Consider the following 6,551-nt stretch of genomic DNA (forward strand, 5'->3'; position numbering starts at 1 on the left):
TGTACAAAGTTCTGAAGTGGCAGGAGGAAAGTAAACATGAACTACAACAGATTCAAATAAATGGCTAAAGCCCTGATTCCAGTGCTGGGCACATTTTCAAGTCCCTGGTGAGAGTGGGAAACATAGGCCTCGGAAGCAAACCCAAGGAAATGGGACCTAATTTACTGAGTGCTTATTGTGAATCTGGTGCTTTATATGACTGTATTTAGATAACACTTTTCTTGTTTCTTGAAGAAGACATTAAGACTGAGGATCGTACGGGCCTGCCCACCATACTTGGTAGCCAGCTAAAAGTGGCACCTGGGAGCCTCAAGTTCTGGAGAAGGCCAGCAACACATTGTGCAGTCTGTCTAAAGACCATGAAGCTGCTGACAGCACTGGTGAGAGTGAACCAAGACAACAACATGGACAAGCTCTTGGCCCAGTGGCTGTATGAGATTGAGAGCATCACGAAACTCAAGGTATCTTGAAACTCAAGTACTACGTGGAGCTGCTGGACCAATGAAGCCATCAGGATGCAAATGTGCAGATGAAGTGCATCCTTGTGCTAAAAATGCACTATGAGAAATGGGAGTTGGCAATGAAATTGGGCCTTTTCTTCCATTAATTCAAGGAATGAACTTTTTTGATGACCTAGGACAGGAAACCAGAAATCACTTTCTAGTGTATGCTGCTCTTGAGGCTTATATCTGAGGCAGACACAGAGGACTTAGATTTGCCCTGACAAATTGGGGTTTGCTCATGGGATTGGGAAGCCAGCCAAAAGCAGCACCTGGGAGCCTTGAGTCCTGGAGAAGACTAGGAACACATCATGCAGCCTGTCTATAAGGTACAGGTGGAGGGGTCTGCCCCGCATCAGGCTCTGTGCTGACAGCTCAGAGCCTGGAGCCTGCTTCATATCCTGTGTCTCCCATTCTCTCTGCCCCTCCCCCACTCATGCTCTGTTTCTCTCTGTCTCAAAACTAAATAAACATAAAGAAGAATTAATACCTACCCTCTTCAAACTACTTCAAAAAAATAGAAGAGAAAGGAAAACTTCAAAATTCATTCTATGAGGCCAGCATTACCCTGATACCAAAACCAGATAAAGATGTCACTAAAAAAGAGAACTACAGGCCAATATCTCTAATGAATATAGATGACAAAATCCTCAACAAAATACTAGCCAGCCAAATCCAACAATACATTAAAAAAAAAATCATACACCACAATCAAGTGGGATTTTTTCCCAGGATGCAAGGGTGGTTCAATATTCACAAATCAATCAGTGTGATACATCGCATCAATAAGAAAAAGGACAAAAACCATATGATCATTTCAATAGATGCAGAAAAAGCATTTGACAAAGCATTTGACAAAGTACAACATCTATTCATAATAAAATCCCTCAACAAAGTAGGTTTTCCGGGAACATACCTCAACATAATAAATCTATGAGACACCCACAGTGAACACCATATTCAATGGGGAAAAACTGAGAGCTTTTCCCCCAAGGTCAGGAATTGGACAAGGATATCCATTCTCGCCATCATTATTCAATATAGTACTGGAAGTCCTAGCCACAGTAATCAGACAAAAAAAAGAAATAAAAGGTATCCAAATTGGTAAGGAAGAAGTAAAACTTTCACTATTTGTAGATGACAGGATACTAAATATAGAAAACCCTAAGGACTCCACCAAAAACCTACTAAAACTGAAAAAATGAATTCAGTAGTCACAGGACACAAAATCAATGCACAGAAATCTACTGCATTTCTATACACTAATAATGAAGCAGCAGAAAGAGAAATTAAGAAAATGATCCCATTTACAATGGCACCAAAAATAATAAAATACCTAGAGTAAACTTAATCAAAGAGGAAAAAGACCTGTACTCTGAAAACTATAAAACACTGACGAAACAACTTGAAGACGATACAAAGAAACGGAAAGACATTCCATGCCCATGGATTGATTGGAAGGGCAAATATTGTTATAATGTCTACACTACCCAAAGCAATCTACACATTTAATGAAATCTCTGTGAAACAGCATTTTTCATGGAACGAGAACAAACAATCCTAAAATCTGTGTGGCACCACAAAAAAAAAAAAAAAAACCAAGCTGACAATCTTGAAAAAGAAAAACAAAACTGGAAGTATCACACTACTTCTGGATTTCAAGTTATATTACAAAAGTGTAGTAACCAAACAGTATGGTGCTGGCACACACACAAAAAAAGACACACAGATTGGGATGGTTAGGTGGCTCAGTTGGTTGAGCATCTGACTTCAGCTCAGGTCATGATCTAATGGTTCATGAGTTCAAGCCCCACATCAGACTGTGCACCGACAGTGCAGGGCCTGCCTGGTATTCTCTCTCTCCCTCTCTCTCTGCCCCTCCCCCACTTGCTTGCTCTCTCTCTCTTAAAATAAATGAATAAATTTTAAAAATATAGACAGCCAGATCAATGGCACAGAATAGAAAACCCAGGAATAAACCCACAATTATGTGGTCAATTAATCTTCTACAAAGGAGGAAAGAATATGCAATGGGAAAAAGACAGTCTCTTAACAAATGGTGCTGGAAAAACTGGACCGCTACATCCAAAAGAATGAAACCACTTTCTTACACCATACACAAAAATAAACTCAAAATGGGTTAAAGACCTAAACATGAGACATGAAACCATAAAAATCCAGGAAGAAAACACAGGCAATAATTTCTCTGACATAGGCCATAGCAACATTTTTCTGGATAATGTCTCCTGAGGGAAATAAAAGCAAAACTAAACTATTAGGACTACATCAAAATTAAAAGTTTCTGCACAGTGAAGAAAACAATCAACAAAACTAAAAACCAACCTATTGGATGGGGAGAAGACATGTACAAATGACATATCTGATAAAGGGTTAGTATCCAAAATATATAACGAAACAATACAACTCTACAACCAAAAAACAAATAGTCCAATTAAAAAATGGGCAGAAGACATAAACAGACATTCCTCCAAAGAAGCCATCCAGATGGCCAGCAGACACACAGAAAGACACTCAATATCACTCATCATTAGGGAAATGCAAATCAAAACTACAATGAGATGTTATCTTGCACCTGTCAGAATGGCTCACATCAAAAACACAAGAAACAACAGGTGTTGATGAGGATGTGGAGAAAAACAAACTTTGATAGACTGTTGGTGGGAATGCAAACTGGGGAACCACTGTGGACAACAGTATGAAGGTTCCTCAAAAAGTTAAAAATAGAACTACCCTGGGATCCAGCAATGGCACAACTGGGTATTTAGCCAAAAAATACAAAAACACGAATTCAAAGGGATACATGCATCTTTATGTTTATGGCAGCATCATTTACAATAGCCAGATTATGGAAGCAGCCCAAGTGTCCATCAATAGACGAATGAATAAAGAAGAAACAGTATGTGTGTGTGTATATATATATGTGTGTGTGTATATATATATATATATGTGTGTGTGTGTGTGTGTGTATATATTACACATATGTATAACATATACATATATACATATATATGTATATATACGTATATATACATATACATATATATACATGTGTGTGTATATATATATATATATATATTTGTAATGGAATATCACTCAGCCATAAAAAAGAATAAAATCTTGCCATTTCCTACAACATGAATGGAGCTAGAGAGTATAATGAGAAGCAAAATGAATCAGAGAAAAACAAATACCATATGATTTCACTCATGTGGAATTTAAGAAACAAAACTAGCAAAGGAAAAAAAAAAGAGAGCGAGACAAACCAAGAAACAGACTCTAGAGAACAAAGACAGTTACCAGAGGGGAGGTGGATGCAGATTAAGAGTACACTTATCATGATGAGCACAGAGTAATGTATAGAATTGTTGAGTCACTACACTGTATACCTGAAACTAATATAACATTGTATCTTAACTATACTGGAATTAAAATTAAAAACTTAATTTAAAAAAAATGATCAGTAGCAACAACAGAATCAGGATCATGTAATTTACTCATGGATTCACAAGTAGAAATTCAGGTCTGTCTGGTTCTGGAGCCCACACCACCCAAGAGCTAGTATTGAAAACTGAGATGTCAACATTCCTCAGCTATTGTCCCCTTTACCTAACATCCAGTTTGGGGATCTAAAGGAAGAAACAGGTAATTACTGATTAAATAAAAAGTCTAAGATAAATGTAAAGTCCAAAAGTTTTGTAAATGGGAGATCACTGGTTACTACTCTAACAATTCCTGTCCTTAGTTTCCTCATTTATATATGGAGGATTTGGACCAGATAAGATCTAAGACTGTCAGTCCATTGCTTAATTCTACTACCCCTATATTCTCAATTCTGGATTCCTAGGCAAAAAATATACCACAAGTAAGAAAGATATATTTACCTGAAAAATAATGACAGTTCTGTTATTATTTAGGTTTGGGACACATTGGCCAATGATAAAGAATATGGATGATGTGTGATGGAAAACTAGGGTCAACAAAGGAAAAATTATCTTTGGCAGGTTTTTATAATCCTCTTCAGGGTCCTCTAGACAGTTCTAATGCCCAGCATCTCTTCTGTTGTACATTCTTAGAGTCGTGCCCTTGAGATCTTACTCTGAACCTCCTGGAACAATCAGAAATGGACCTATTACTCAGGAGTGACAAATCCTTTGGATGAGTTCTGACAGGCTGTCACCCACTGCAGACATTACTAACTGATCACTGCACTCTTTCTCTTTGAACCTTGGCTCAGCCTTAGGATTATTCACTGCACAATGCCACAAGAGAGACACTATCAACTGATTGGAGCTGATGAAAAAAACAAAAAACTCAACAACAAAACACTATATGTGTGCTGAACTAATTCTTCTTTTTAAAAAACTGGAGAAAACTAACATCCTATTGGAACTTTCTTCTCAGAACAAGAGATTCTTGAAAACATAAAAAGATGCTAAGTCCTTTGTCAGTAACTAATGATGGAATTTCAGACCAGAGGAAAAACAAGTAGTGGGGATTATTTAAACAAAGGCAAGGCGGGGCGCCTGGGTGGCGCAGTCGGTTAAGCGTCCGACTTCAGCCAGGTCATGATCTTGCGGTCGACTTCAGCCAGGTCATGATCTCGCGGTCCGTGGGTTCGAGCCCGCGTCGGGCTCTGGGCTGATGGCTCAGAGCCTGGAGCCTGTTTCCGATTCTGTGTCTCCCTCTCTCTCTGACCCTCCCCCGTTCATGCTCTGTCTCTCTCTGTCCCCAAAATAAATAAAAAACGTTGAAAAAATAAAAAATAAAAAAATAAACAAAGGCAAGGGGATGAGTTTTGTGATAATACTCAAAAGACAGCACAGAATTTGTTCTCTGAAAGAATGTGATCTTCACACTGACTTTTCAGATAAAAAATGGAAGGTATACAAGTATAAGACACAGTGATGATTTTTAATAAATACTATTTCACGACAAAACTAATTCTATTTTTTCTTAGAGAGAGAGAGGGTGTGCATGGATGCAAGTGGAGGAGGGATAGAGGGAGAGAGAGAGAGAGGGAGAGAGAGAGGGAAAGAATCTCTTTTCTTTTGAAGATATAACAATCCTTTTTAAAAATTTTTTAATGTTTATTTATTTTTGAGAGAGAGAGACAGGCCATGAGTGGGGAAGGGGCAGAGAGAGAGGGAGACACAGAATCTGAAGCAGGCTCCAGGCTCTGAGCTGTCAGCACAGAGCCCGACGGGGTCTCAAACTCACGGATCGCAAGATCATGACCTGAGCTGAAGTCAGACGCTTAACTGACTGAGCCAACCAGGCATCCCAAGAGAGAGAGAATCTTAAGCAGGCTCCGCACCAGGTGCAGAGCCCAATGGGGGGCTCAACCTCATGACCATGAGATCATGACCTGAGCCAAAATCAAGAGTTAGTACTCAACAGACCGAGCGACCCAGGTGCCCCATAATAAACCTAATTCTTATTTGAGTCATAGAAAGAGAGTTTGAAGAAAACTTAGAAAGACCAGGACTGGATCCCTGGATCCCACCTGAAACCTGGGTGGGGGTTGCTCATGCACATGCAATCTTGGCACTAATTATTGTATCGTGAGTCTTATCCTGCTGAGGAACATCTCTAGTACTAGTAAATTCTTCATGTGCTGAGTGTTGGTATGTTCTATTCACTGGTGTGAGTTCTGTCTGAGCAATACAGAGTAAGCGTGAGTTGCCCTCATTCCACATCCTCTCCTCTCTAGGTAAAATATATCTTTTTTTTTTTTCAACGTTTATTTATTTTTGGGACAGAGAGAGACAGAGCATGAACGGGGGAGGGTCAGAGAGAGAGGGAGACACAGAATCGGAAACAGGCTCCAGGCTCCGAGCTGTCAGCCCAGAGCCCGACGCGGGGCTCGATCTCACTGACCGCGAGATCGTGACCTGGCTGAAGTCGGACGCTTAACCGACTGCGCCACCCAGGCGCCCCGGTAAAATATATCTTTTGAAGAAACCATCCTCTTTCCTTTCCCTCCTTGCCTCACATCACACTGTTTACCTGCTTTTTACTAGTGTGTTCTCT

This window comes from Felis catus, chromosome B1 (genome assembly GCF_018350175.1).
Source record: "Felis catus isolate Fca126 chromosome B1, F.catus_Fca126_mat1.0, whole genome shotgun sequence".
NCBI classification, from domain to species: domain Eukaryota; kingdom Metazoa; phylum Chordata; class Mammalia; order Carnivora; family Felidae; genus Felis; species Felis catus.